The sequence below is a fragment of the Sturnira hondurensis genome, unplaced genomic scaffold (assembly GCF_014824575.4).
Source record: "Sturnira hondurensis isolate 20B ecotype Veracruz unplaced genomic scaffold, ASM1482457v3 Scaffold0006413, whole genome shotgun sequence".
NCBI lineage: Eukaryota > Metazoa > Chordata > Mammalia > Chiroptera > Phyllostomidae > Sturnira > Sturnira hondurensis.
The window spans coordinates 38,115,431-38,129,968 of NW_028079044.1; positions in this window are offsets into that span (position 1 = coordinate 38,115,431).

The window sequence follows — 14,538 nt, forward strand, 5'->3', positions numbered from 1 at the left end:
CCCTGAACCCCTTCCAAGGGTTTTGAGGAAAGTGCCTCTCCCTAGCCAGTGAGGCTTGTTCTTGAGTTGGAAGGCAGACGAGAGCCAGAGGTCCCCCCAGAGAGAGGCAGGCGGGGAGAGCACATCCTCAGACCTGCAGAAGGATTGTGACAACTTCCCAGTTACCATGGCAGCTGGACTAGAAACAATTACACAGGAGCTAAGCAGCAAAATCTTTAACGCGGTGGTAACCTTGAGGGCCTAGGTCTCTCCTCACCAGCAACAGTGGCCCCCGATCCTCATCACCATTCCCGAATGACCCCCCCCAACACCCTTCTCCCCCAAACCACAGGCCTTACTGCCCTATGGATGAGAAGGGACCCTGATCAAATACGCCAGAACCTTGACTCCATGCTCTGAAATCATAAGCACACTCAGTCCATGGCCTCATTCCTCTCTGTGCCCCATCCACAATCCAGGCATGTGGTTACGTAAATACCCAAGGAGACCACTCTGCAGACCGACCTTCATGTGGCTCCATGGATTAGAAGTTTCTCGAAGAGTGTTCGAGACTCTTCCAAAATGAAGCATTTTCTTTTTCAGCGCTTACTCAGTGCCAACACTGGGGACAAAGCAATGAAAACACAAGGCCCTGCTCTCAGGGAGTTTATAGTCCACGGGGAAGAAACACACACACACACAAACTCAGGCACTTTTAACAGTGATGCAAGCAAGGTTGTGTGTAGAGGCGAAAACGTTTATCACATGACAATTGTTTCATAAAATAATTTAGTGTAAATTAGCTTGTTAATGGTGGACATAATCAGTAAGTGGAATCAATACACCAGGCGCCCTCCTACCCTCCTACTGCAGGACCCGTGTACCTGCTGTTCCTCTGTCTGGAACACGCTTCCCCTGGTTACGTGTGTATGAGCCTCCTGTTGCTGCTATAACAAATTACCATTAAGCAGCTTAAACCCACAAAAACGTTCTCACCGTTCTGGAGGTCAGAGGTCTAGACGCAAGGCCTCCACAGAGTCATGTTCCTTCTGGAGCTTCAGAGGAGACGCCACCTCCTCACCTTCACCAGCTCCTAGAGGCCACATGTAACCCGCAACAGTTGGCTCTTCCTTGTCATTTCTCCATCATAGCCTTGCTCATCATTTCTTCTCCTACTGGCTCTGAACTTTTTATCTCCTTCTTATAAGGCTCCATGTGATGACGTTGGGTCCGCCAAGAAAATCTGATGTAATTGGCCCAGCTCAAACCTTGAATTTAATCACATCTGTAAGATTCCATTCCCATGTAAGGTCATTTGTCACAGGTTCTGGGGATCAGGATGTAAATATATTTTGTGTGGGGCATTATTCAGCCCATCACAGCCCTGAGGAGGCTCACCCCTGTTCTTAAATTCTCTGCTCAGATACCACAGAAGGCCCTCAAACAACAGGGGTTTGAAGTGCAGAGTTTTTCAATAAATATTATGAATGTATTTTCCTTATGATTTTCTTAATACATTTTTCCTCTAGCTTATATTATTGTAAGAAAACAGTATTTAATAAATATAACTTTATAAAACATGAGGGGACCCCCAAAATGGAATTGACTTATAAAAAATTGCATATTTGTTCTTACATGTTTAAACTCCAATCACCTTCAAAGTGCTCTCCATTTGCTGCAGTGCACCTACCATCCAAGATGCCTTTTCCCACTGCTCAGAACAGTGTCTGAACTCATTGATTTTGATGCCTTTTAGTGTGTCTGCCATTTTTTGTTTAACCTCTTCCACATTAGCAAAACATTTCCTTTTGAGGATATTTTTCACCCAGGGAAACAACAAAAAAAGTCACTCAGGGTGAGATCAGTTGAATAGAGAGGGTGGGGCATGGGGGTCATGCTGTTTTTGGCCTAAAACTGCTGAACTCTCAGCATGGTGTGGGCAGGTGTGCTCATAAATCACCCATCATGCAATGGGCAAACACGTTGAGTCTTCAAAAAAAATTCACTGAAACTGAATGCAGCCTCTCACAACAATGCCAGTTGGTCCACTGCCATAGAACATTCACCCAGCAGGGGGAGCCTGTACTACAAGGCGCCTGCCCTTCAGAAGATAATTCTGGGTTTTGCGGGGTCCCCCCTTGTATGTGTTAGTAGACTATTCATGTTATCGGTACGGCTCCAGGTCAAAAGAAGGCTATTGATAGTTAATTTGGGGGGAGTAAAAAGTTACACATGGACTTTCAACTGTGGGGGCAACCTGCACCCCCAACTCCACATTGTTCCATGGTCCACTGTCCTTACTTCTGAGGTCTTCTTGGCCAATCTGACATAAAATAGACCTATTGCTGTACCTCAGACACTCCTGTCTTCCTTACCCTGACTTATTTTTCTCCACTTTTCTTATATCCCCATCTGAAACACTATCACTTGTTTATTTATCGCCACCCACCCCCGCAACTGGAAGGCCAACTCCACAAAGGCAGGTACTTGGTTGGTTCTTCTGTCACCAGCGCCCAGAAACAGCCTAGTACTTAAAAATGAAAGACTCGAATCTGTAGATGAGGTGGCATTGATGATGAGAACACAGCTGGGCCAAGGGGTTGTAACGGGCAAGCAGGGTCGGTGGGGCAGGGCCCCAGGCAAAGAGAAAACACGAACCAGGCAAGAAACCAAAGAGAAAACATGAACGGTTAGTTCCAGAAACAGAGATTCAGTGTCAGGCCCCAGGTACATGCTTTGGGCTGTCCACCAGCATCCGTTCCCCCATTCCCTGCTAACAGAACCCCAGTTCTGAGCACATCCCCACCACTTACAGACAAATACCCAATATGACTCAGCACACACTGACCCCAAGCCTGGTTCCGTATCACATAGGTCTGGATCCCAGTAGGCCTCATTTCTCCAGTTCCCATGGTAGACGTTGGCTGGACCCATGGGAGGCCCTGATAGGAGACAGGGAGTGTTATGGGCTTAAATGTGTCCCCTTAAAATTCACAGTTGAAGCCCTCACCCCCAATGTGACCATATTTGAAGATACGGCCTTGAAGGAGGTAATACAGGTTAAATGAGGTCAAGAGGGCAGGATCCTGTTCTGACAGCATTGGCGTCCCTATAAGAAGAGAAAGAGATACTACATCCAGCCTCTCTCTCTCTCTCTCTCTACACACACACACACACACACACACACACACACAGCAAAGGCTCTGTGGAAAAGACACAGCAAGAAGGTGGCTACCTGCAAGCCAGGAAGAGAGGCCACACCAGGAACCAGCCCTGACCGCATCCTGATCTTAGACTTCCAGCTTCCAGGCTGCGGCGAGCAAATAAACGTGTGTCATTTGCGCTGCCTAGTCCACGGCCTTCTGTTATGACAGCCGGAGCCGACTAAGACAGTTTGGAAGGAGGAAAATAAAGCAAGACCATTTTTCTCCCTCCTTCCCTGACTCAGAAAGCTCTGTGTTGTCAGCGGCTCTGGCTGGACAGGCCTGTGTGGCCCCTGCTTCTGCCAGGTAACAGAAGCCCTGCCTGTGACCTCAGTCCCTCCACCTGTGCCTTTCTGCTCGCTGACCTCTGGGCGGCCCCAGCGGTGGGTGGCTTCTCAGCTCTTCTTCACCTGCCTGACCAAGTCCCTGCATTCCGCCCCTTCTGCTTTAAAAACTCACAGGGGTTTTGTCCTGGCAGGGTGGGTCGGAGCTCCAGCCCCATGCAACAAGTTTGCAGGTTCGATCCCTTGTCAGGGCACATATAAGAATCAACTAATGAATGCACAATGAAGCACCAAATCAGTGTCTCTCTCTCCCCCTCCTTCTCCCTCTCCCCACTCTCTCTCACCCTCTCGTCAATAAGTAAGCATTTTAAAATTTAAAAATAAAAAACCTCACAAGCGATTTTCTGTTCGGACCCTGCTTGACACCTCCCGGGGCACATAAGGTGTGTGGGAAGGAAGCATCACCTGAAGGGCAGTGAAGGGCCTCGCCAGGGCCAGCTCCCAAACGCCCTTGCCCGTCAGGTTGCAGGGGGCAGTGGGAGCCAACACGCAGGCCTTCGCAGCAGCGGGAGGGCCCCTTTCAGAGTCCGTTTCAGAAAGATCGGGGCATGAAAGGCATCTGCCTGCAGCACCTGGAAAATTATCCTGCGCCGTTTATTATTCTCACACGGGTTCTCTAATGCTGTGCAGACAATGCCTAAGACTTTTCTCTCCCCAAAAGAAGGAGGAGAGAGACAATCGCTCGAACCAAAGGTGAGGGTGCCCCCCCCAATCGCTCGAACCAAAGGTGAGGGTGCCCCCCCCAATTGCTCGAACCAAAGGTGAGGGTGCCCCCCCCGCCCCCCCCAGCCTGTCTGGGTCCAGGCACGCTGCCCCCTAAATCCTGTCGAAACCACAGTTTGCAGGGTGGGGTGTGTTCCGGAAACCCCAGCGACCTCTCATCTACCCCGCTTCCCTTTGTAAGCCCCTGAGATTCTCGTGCTGGGAAGCCAAGAACACGGGGGCTGAAGAATGCAAGCCAGAAACACCCCAGTCAGCACGTTGAATACAGAACGTCGTCTGGGTTCCAAGGAGTGTCATGTGGGCGATACAGCGAAGGCCAGCCAGTGGCTGGGACTCAAAGGGCCAGCAGCTTGGGCTGCGCAGTCACAATGGACAAGCAGAGGTCTAGTCGCTCCTCGTCACGCTTCTGCAAAACTTCTCTGCTTTCGTCTCTTTATTTTCAATCGGTTTGCTTTTCTCCCTCTCTTTCTTCTTCCCTTTCTTTTTCAATAAAAAAAAAGAAATTCTTGGAAACATCCTCTGCCAGTCACTGTCAGCGGCTCCTCAGGCCCCGGCGGAGCTGCGGCAGATGCGCAGTGAGATGCAGACTTGCCGCTGAGCGCGGAGGGGGCCTGGGCGGGAGCGCGCCTCTCTGCAGAAAGAGCAGCTCCAACGCTCGATGCGAACACAGCCGAAGACAAATCTAATCTAATAAGCATCGTTCCTCAGGCACACGGATGGGCGAAAACAGAATGGAACGCTTCATCACGCAGAACTGATTCCTTTTAAGTAATATTAGAAACGTTATTCTCCTCCAAGAGCCGGCCGCTGAGGATTTATACATATTGCTAATATATTGAAGGCAGAAGAGGAAAAGGCAACAGAGTCCAGCAGGGGCAAGGGAGCTAAATAGAAACAGACAGTGTCAGAGCTAAAGGTGGGAGCCTCCTGTCTCCAGAGGCCAGGAATCATCTGAGATGCGAATGACAGGTGTCCTTGCTTATTCAGGTCAGGGGCCCTTCTGGGGGCCAGTGGAGGGGGGTTGTTAGGTGAAAGGAAACAGGTTTTAAGGACACTGATATATTTTAAAAATCAGCTAAGGTGTCTAGGGTTTAAGAAAAGCCACGGATTTCAGAAAAGGGCTCATAGGAAATTCAGAAGCTCGCTCTCTCTCCTGGCCCCTCTGACTCAGCAACCCCCTGCAAGAATCTGTTTGTCTCTGCATTAGTCAGTGTGCAGGGGCGGGTCTCGGCCTCCCCCGTGGCCTGCAGGGAGCTGCCCGCACACACTGCAGACTCAGCAGGGTACCTGGCTGGGAGGCACGGGGCTGGGTGGACGGGACATAAGCAGCTGCAAGCTTAGATTCTTACTGTCAGTCTCCGAACATTAAAGTGACATACGGTGTCCTTGAGGTACACTCGCAGGACTAATTTTATAGCCTGTTTGGTGTTTCATCATTTTTTAATGCAGTGCAGATGATTGGGACCGCTCCTCCACACGGAGAGGCCCTTGGTATCCATGACTGATAAAGTCTTCATCAATAAGGCCAGCATTTCCCAATTTTCCTCAAGGAACAGATTAATCCAGACTTCCTTGATATTTTAAGCACAAGGGCTCAATTGGATCTTCTTCGAGTGTATACTTGAGGGAGTTAGGGGCGGGTGTGTTTGTTTTCTCATGGGGAAAAGTGCATCCACGGAATTTCAAAGAACAGAAATGATCCCTTTTTAAGGACCCAGAATTTCTATATTTCTATGGCAATTTGTCAGACGTCAACCCTGCTGTGTCTCCTCTCCCTCTCTCTTCCTCTCCTTCTCCTTCTTCCTCTCCTCCTCTTCCTCCTCCTTCTGTTTCTCTCTTAAATGGCCCTAACTCCAGCCTCCCACTTTCTCTGGAATACTCCTCCAGCCCATCTTCACCTGGCCAACTCTGGCCTGTCTTTCTAACCTCAGCCCCAGGAAACCCCTTCCTCCAGGAAGGCTTCCCAACCTCCCCTACTAGCAGGCTCTCCGCACTACCACCTCCTGGCCTCCTGTACTTCTGCACGGCTCTAATCACAATAGCAGAGCACTGATTACCTAGGCGATGATTTGTTTCAAGCCCTTCCAGACTGAAAACTCCCTGAAGGCAGAGTGGCAGCCCCGAAACTGTGCTGCTTGGGTCCCCAGCTGCAGGGAGGGTCAGTGGCAACGGGGCCCAGCTGCTGTGCTCTGCATCCACGACCGTGTGGTGCCAAGGCCCTTCCTTCCCATGGGCTGTTCCCAGCCACTGAGTGAGGACCAGCACTGACTGATGCCACTCCTGCCAGTGGGGACTTCTGCCGAGCTCCCTCACATCAGGATAAAACTTTCTTAGCACTGGGCTGCAGCCTGAGACTCTGGTTGCCCAACGCTCCATCCTGCCCCCTCCCCTTCCCCGGGTCATCTGAAGGCCCTCCCCAGCCCTCCAGCTCCCTTGCCATTTTTCTCTCAAAGGGCATCTGCTTCCCTGAGGACCCAGAGGATGCACACTGGTAGAGGCAGTAATTCTTGTTTATTCCCCGCTGTTTGCCCAGGGCTTGCATAAGGCCCCCATGCAGAACAGGGGCTCAAAGGATATGCAAAAAATGAATAAAGGCAGGCATGGTGAAGACCGGGTAAGAGAGTATGGATGAATCAGAGCAAATCCAACTCATCCTGTGGGACCAACTCCAGAGACGTGTCCCGCCCACAGAATCTATACCAATCCCCTTGCTCAGAGCCTCTTCACTGTAAGAGTGACCACACTGACGGTGGCAGAAAAAACTTGTTCTCAACACCAGCATCAGCATAGTCACCTTTATCAAGCCCCTCCCAAGTGTTAGCTATTGACGACACAATCTGTAAACATCAATTTGTTAAATTCTCACAGCAGCAGAAGGCTAGTCTTACACCCATTTTACAGATCAGAAAGTTGAGGCTTAATAAATCAGGACAAGCTTAAGTTGTGCTGTGGTGACAAACAGCCCCCCCAAACCTTAGCGGCTGAAAACTATTCTACATAAGTTCAAGTCCTGTTCCTGACATCCTGTGCCTCCTTCTCACCTTCCAAAGAAGGAGTGAATAAACCTCGGAACAGTTCCAGGTGCTGCGTTCGGCCTCCGCATCCTGAGGTGGTGAGATTCTGCTTAGCTTGGACCTCATGTCACTTGGGGACTTCATCTATGACTCACATGGTGGAGACGAGCTTCAGGGACCTGTGGTCACAGCGACAGACCTGCTCTTGTGCTGGCACTTGGCTCTCACCCGTCCCAGCAAACCCTGGTCAGCTGGCCTTCCAGGTGCAGCGTTAAGCCCACTCGCTAACCATCCTTGCCCGTGTTGGAAGCCGGCCTTCGACCCTCGTGAACACACGGCACTTGAGTATGTTTAGTCCCGATGTTATTGCTGCGACCGTGTCCACACGCCCCCAGCTCTGGGCCTGCTGTTTCAGCCAGGCAGCTAGAAAAGAGCCTATTTTTATTTCTGATTACCTCTTTTTTAAAGGAAAATAAATACTCAAATCTTCTTTTGATTAACATGAAAATCACCCAGTCTCCCAATAAGCTTTAGAATGACGGGTGATCCCAAGTGTCAAGGAAATTTGACTGAGTGTCACTCTTGGTAGTTCACTTTCAGCAAGTGCCAAGAGGGGCAAATTTCAAAGCCGACAGATTCTCTTTTTTAGTTCCCCAGCTACAAAATTAAACCATACTATTAAACAAGCATAATATTCAAACAACACCTAACACTCCCACTATCCGAAACCCCTGGGCCTTTTGGGAGGTTCTGATCAGCCCCCCTGGTTGGTGACCACTGCCACAGACTGGGAAGAAGGGATAAGATATTTTGCTCCAACTCCAGATGTGGCTGGTAAAAATGAAAGTGAGAAATGATATTATGGGATCCATTCCTACACAGGAATCCATTTGGGTTCCAGGATGTTCCTCCGCTGAGAGACCACCTCAGTACGGGCCACTTACAGGACAGAGGAAACCAGCCGGCGAAAGGCAGGGGGGAGACCGTTTCCACGCTGTCCCTCTCGTCTCTAACACGTGCAGCCTCCGCCTCACAGCAGATGCTGCCAAAGCCTTCGCCCTGACCCAACATCTGGTTTCTTGATTTAAGCCTCTCCTTTGTCAGAACGGGTTCTCTCCCAGAAGGATCCCGAGGCCCTCTAATACTTCTTAAGCCTAATTGGAGTCGGGGTCCTGAGAAGTCTCGGGCGCTCTGGAGAGTCAGGCAGTCCCAGGGAGGAGGCCCTAGGACCTGCCAGTTGTGTTGGCCAGAGTCCTGCAGCCAGCGAGCTGTGATCGGAGCCAATCCCATTACCACTTTCAGTACCTCAGTTTCCCCACCCATAAAACTTACCTCTGGGACTTGGGAGTCTTAATGAGCATTGGCCGTTCTTGGAAAAATTAACCAGGTGCCGGAAACATCTGTGGCTGGAAGCGGTGCCTGCTGTATAAACAGAATGTAGCATTCTTCCAAGAGTGTAGCAAACGCTCAAATACCAACAGAGCCTGACTTCATCCTAAGTCCTGTGCAGTCAGCATCTGCGGAAAAGTCCCTCTCTTCTCCTCTGGGCTAGCTTGGATTTAAACTCACTTTCTCATTTCCTTTGCTCTGTTCTACTCAGGACAAAGGGTTTTCTGTAGAAAGTGGAGGGATCGATAATCGTATAGCACCGCTTTTCATGTAAATCATGTAACAATGCTCCAAAAATAAATGCCCCCAAGAGAATGTATGAGCCATATGGTCCAGGGCGCTGTCTTGTTCATCGCTGTGCCCCCAAAGTACTGAACCACTGGGGATGCTGAGACGGAATGTGGTGAACGAAAGAGAAAAAGAACAGGTAATAGCCCTTGGAAAGTAATACTATTTGAGCGGGAATCCCCCCAAAACCCAGAATTTTTAATAAAAATTGTGTATTTTTCTTAAAAAATCGTATTTAAACTCCAGTCACCTTCAAAGTACTCTCCATCGGATACAATACACCAATTGAGATGTTTTTCCCTCTGCTCAAAACGGTTTTTGGACTCATCAGTTTTGATGCCTTTAGTGCTTCCATCACTTTTTGTTTTGCTTTGTTTCACCTCTTCCACATTGGCAAAACTGTTTCCCTTTGAGAAATTTTTTCAGCTTGGAAACAACAACAAAAAAAAGGTCACTCAGGGCAAGATGGAAAGAATAGGCAGGATTGGGGGTGGGAACCAGGGGCCATGCTGGTTTTGGTCAAAAACTGATGGACACTGCCCTGGCTGGTGTAGCTCAGTGGATTGAGCGCGGGCCTGTGAACCAGAGGATCGCGGTTCGATTCCCAGTCCAGGCACATGCCTGGGTTGCAGGCCAATTCCCAGGAGGGGACGCATGAGAGGCAACCATACATTGATATTTCTCTCCCTCTCTCCTTCCCTTCCCCTCCAAAGATAAATAAATAAAATCTAAAAAAAAATGATGGACACTCAGTGTGGTATGGGCAAGTGCACTCACGAAATCACCCACCATGCAATGGGCAAACATGTTGAGTCTTCAAAAAACTTTTACTGAAAAGCTGAAGGCAGCCTCTCACAACGCCAGCTGGTGCACTGATACAGACGGGTTCCTAGAATAGTCACCTAGTGGGGGAACCTGTACTGTAAGGGGCCTGCCCTTCAGAAGATAATTCCGGTCTTCTGGGGGGTGGTCCTCCCTCATATGTGTGTATAGGTTTGTGTTTTGTTTTAATTATCCTCATGTGAGGACATCTTCTTAACAACCCCAGAAAGAGGTAGAGAAAGAAACATTAATTCAAGAGAGAAGCACCAACCGGCTGTCTCCCACACATGCCTGGACTGTGAATTGAACCCACAACCTAGACACGTGCCTCAATCAGTAATTGAACCTGCAACCTTTCAGTCATGAGACGATGCTCCAACCAACCGAGCCACACCAGCCAGGGTGGCATAGGTTTTAGACTGCTTTAAAACACCTTCTTCCCAGGATGGGTGTAGCTGAGTGGATTGAGCGCAGGCCTGTGAACCAAAGGATTGCGGTTTGATTCCCACTCAGGGCACATGCCTGGGTTGAAGGCCAGTTCCTAGCAGGGGACGCATGAGAGGCAACCATACAATATTTCTCTCCCTCTCTCCTTCCCTTCCCCTCTAAATAAATAATAATTAAAGAAAAACACCTTCTTCCATGTTGTTCTCAGTTCAAGTTTATTAGGGCAGAAAATACCAAGTCCCTTGATAAACTGGTAAGGCCTGAAGTCAACTTAGTGAAGATCTGGAAACACAACCTAGATCTCCAAATACCCAGTTCACTCTTCTCACCTCTACAGCTTGCTGCTTTCTTCATCTAAAGAGTCAAAAAACTACAGCTGGGGGCCAAATCCAGACCATTCATTGCCTGCTTCTTATAAATAAAGATTTATTGGCACACAGTCACACCCATTCCTTTACACATTGTCTCTGACTGCTTTCCCACTACAAGGGCATAGTCGAACAGTTGCCGTAGGGACCATTACAGCACACGTATAATTGGTACTGTATGTGAAGTTGGTAGTCAAGGCCTCGTTTATTGCAAATTTTCTTCTGAAATAATATACTATCTAGCTTTTTATAGAAAAAGTCCCACTGACCCCTGCTTTCTAACCCCCTCAGGAATCCACATCCGTCCTGGATCTATTGCTGGAGACACAGCCCTGTGGTCACGCGGTCTTGGTCACGCAGCCTACACAGCCCCCCACGTCATGAACACTTGTTCCTGTGAGCGCAACAGAGCTCTGCTGACATGACCCTTCCGACAGCCCTACGAGGTATGCACTGCTGTGCACATACATAGTGTGCTGAATTGGGTGGAGCCCTATAAACTCGCTAAGTGGCATCTTTAGGTCAAACACTGGCAGTTGCATGTAGGTCGAGCTAATCCTGTTGTGTCCCCGGTAGAAAAGGAGGTGACAGGAGCAACAGGCCCACAGGCGTGCCCGGAAGGGAAAGCGCTCAGACACCAGCCTGCTCTGTGCAGAGCAGAGCCACTAACTCGGACCACGTCTGAAAACATCGCACGTCACTGTGTGCATTAAAAGTTGTGCAACTTTTGAAGAAAATGCTGTTTCAGCAAGACTTTCTCTAATTTATCTGACCAGAAGAGGTCTGGGTTTGGGGTTCCCCCCCCTCAAGTAGCACCTATGAATATCACACAAAACCCGTCTTCTCTGAGAACATTTTTGGGAAGCCCCTGCATTCCCTCCATCCCCTTCATAGAGCCTGCCACTGGGACCCTGGCTGCAGCCTCCCGCTGCCTCCCCAGGACGCCCACACAACGCTCGGGCACGTCCAGCTTGAGCCGCCTGCCCCTTGCTCCCCCGGCACATGGAGCTCCACGTTCTTGAAAATAACCCGAGAAGTTCGTGCTGTTGCTGCGGGCTGTCCCATTGATAGAGATACTAAAGTGCTGTCTTTGCGTGGCATTGGATGTTCACATAATACACTGCAACCATCCCATACCTCCCATTTCTAATGCAAATAAGCATCCCCTTTCTTCAAAACTGCTCATTCTCCCTCTAAGTCCAAATTTGTCCTAGGATTTAGGTCCCAAACCATTTGTGGCCTTTTTTCCAATGGCAGTGTCCTAAATCTGAAGCTGCCTTTTAGTCTGGGTCAGTTGAGCAGTGTGGTGAATACTTAGCCTGTTTCCCCACCTTTTCATAAAAAAAAAAGATTAATTGCTACTATATGTAAAGCTTACAGTCAGGGCCTCATTTATTGCAAGTGTTCTTCAGAAATAATGTAAGCCCACAACTTGTCATAAGCATCCCCCCCCGCCCACTCCTAAAATATTAACTTGGGAAGGAGGTTAGAAATCCATCATAACCAATGACAGACACCGTGCGCAAAAATAGCAAGCCTCAAATTTAACATTTTATTGCCATATTTCGAAACAACTGGTTAGGCAGCTGCAACTGTTATCTTCCAATTACTTCTCACTTTTCCAGAGTTTTAAATGCAAGCTGTAACAAATTAAATCTCAATTTCTATATGCGTACTTTTACAAAGAAGACAATTTCAGAAAACTGCAAAAAAAAAAAAAAAAAGAAAGAAAGAAAAAAGAAAGCAGGAAAAACAGTTGAAGTAGAGAGGGAGAAAGAAAGAAGAGAGCTCCGTCCTCAGTGCCTCCAAAAAGCTTCCCCCAGCAGCCCACGCGGTCTCCATTGGGAGCGGGCTCTACCTAGGAAACTCTGCACTTCGCTAACAATGTGCTTCTCCTTGCCAACCGTATAAAAGCGCTCAAGAAGAAATCCAGTCACCGCATGCTGAACCTCTTTCCTGCTCTGGTGTGACCCGCTACCAGTGGCACTCAGTCTCTCAACAGATTTGAAGGCTCATCTTTTGGAGACACCTGTTTGGACAGAACTGCACGGGATTCTGACCGAGGAAGAGACAGAGGAGAACAGTGGCTATTGTTCTCCGACATCAGCTTCTTTTCACCCTCAGTGACGGGGTTGGTGTTTCGCAGTTACATTTTTACTGGAAAACATAATATATCGTTGGATCTTCTTTTTTCTTTCTTCGGGTTTTAATCTGACCCCGTGCCTCTAGTTATTTGCCAGTATAGGTAGGAGGCAGACTGCCAGGACCTGACGGAGACTTCAGACCAGAACGCACGCCCCTGAGGCTTGGCTCAGTGCAGGGCTGTGACGAGGCGCACGCTGGCGGCCCACGGCGGCAGTCCGAGGCCCTGCTGTCTCCAGGTGGGAGGTGGCCGCTGCAACCAGCAGACAGACAAAGCCCTGCTACCATCTCAGGCCCCCTGTGCACCTGGTTTGAAATGCTGGCGCCTCCCAAAGGGAAGGCATCTGGGCACCTGCCTCTAAGGCTCCTCCTGCGAACAAGGCTGTATAGGAAGCTTTCCGGATCTATCTTTTCCGCCCCCCTTCCTTTTCTCCCTACCTCCTCTTCCAGCCCCATTGGCCTCCAAAACCCTCTTCCTCGAGGCACGGAATTACTATGTTTTGCTCTGTCTGGAATCCCCGTCCTCCACAATCTGACCTATTACCCTTAACTTCTAATAGAGGCGGCTACTCTAAAATAATTTATGGCAATATGTGTCCCAGAATCATCTCAGGCAAATGAAAAAATGAAACAAAACTCCCCAGGTTACTGACCCGAGGCCAGATTCAGGAACCACTGTTCCCGAGCAACCCTGAGCCAGCATCAGAGGACCTGAAGCGTGGGGGGGAGCACAGGTGGTTGGGCTACACACCCCCAAGGCTCCCGAGACCCTTCACCAGCCAGCCAGAGAATCTGCATTTCCGACAAGCTCACCAGATGCTCCCCGGGGGGCCTCACTTGGAGAGGCACAGCCGTTGGGTCAGGATTTCCGACCCTTTCATTCCCAGTGCTTGTCTACTGAATAACCACCAGGAGGTGCTGTGATGCTAATACAGTTACGGAAGAAACCCAGAAAGATCCCCATTTTGAAAGTCCGTGATTCCATTTTCATCCCCCCGTGATGCTCCATCTGCCAGCAAAATCCCACCTGCAAGTTCAACATAGAAAGACTCAGAAGTGCTGAACCAACAGGGCAAGTAACACTCAATTCTTTTGAGGCAAAACGCCACTCTTCTTGGTTGGCTGTTTGGCTTTTCTTCCTAGAAGCAGGCATCTAGTTCATGAGAGCATCAGAAGAGTCATCTTTTTTCCAGTGGGCTTTAAATCAGGAGCACTGGGTGCTGCTAACAGGCATCCAAAATCCATGCAGGATGTGCATGGCCAGCCTCGAACCTCTCTCGGCAGAGCCCCTGACGACTGCTCCAGTCTGCTGACACAAGACCGGAGACTGTCCTCTCAGATTTGCCACCTTGGGGCTTCATCAAAATGCAAAATCAACACCTTCCCTTTCTCCCCCCCCCCTGCCCCAGATGATTTCTGAATTCCTATACATTCCTGAATTCACAGAGCACGCGCAGAGTAACGTGAACATCACAAGGGAAAATGCCTTTGTTCCTGAGAAACTGCTACAGTTCCCTGTCGCCTGTGGGTTTGGCGGAGGGAGGGAATGGACTCCACACACCATGTCATTGCAGGTGTAGGAGCAGAGACACGGGCGAGCTTTCCAAAGGGTCCTGTCAGGAGGCGCTCTGACCGCCCCCCACCCCACACCTCTCTTCATCTATTCTTTTCCAAGTGCTGATTTGTACTTTCATAAAACTGACATCTGCATCTCTAAAGAAATAACTTCCCTGTCAAAAGAATCTAGCTTAATTTTGTTGGCTTGTTTTCTTCCCAAACCAAATTTAGAACACCCCGCCACCTGTTCGCAGCACCAAGC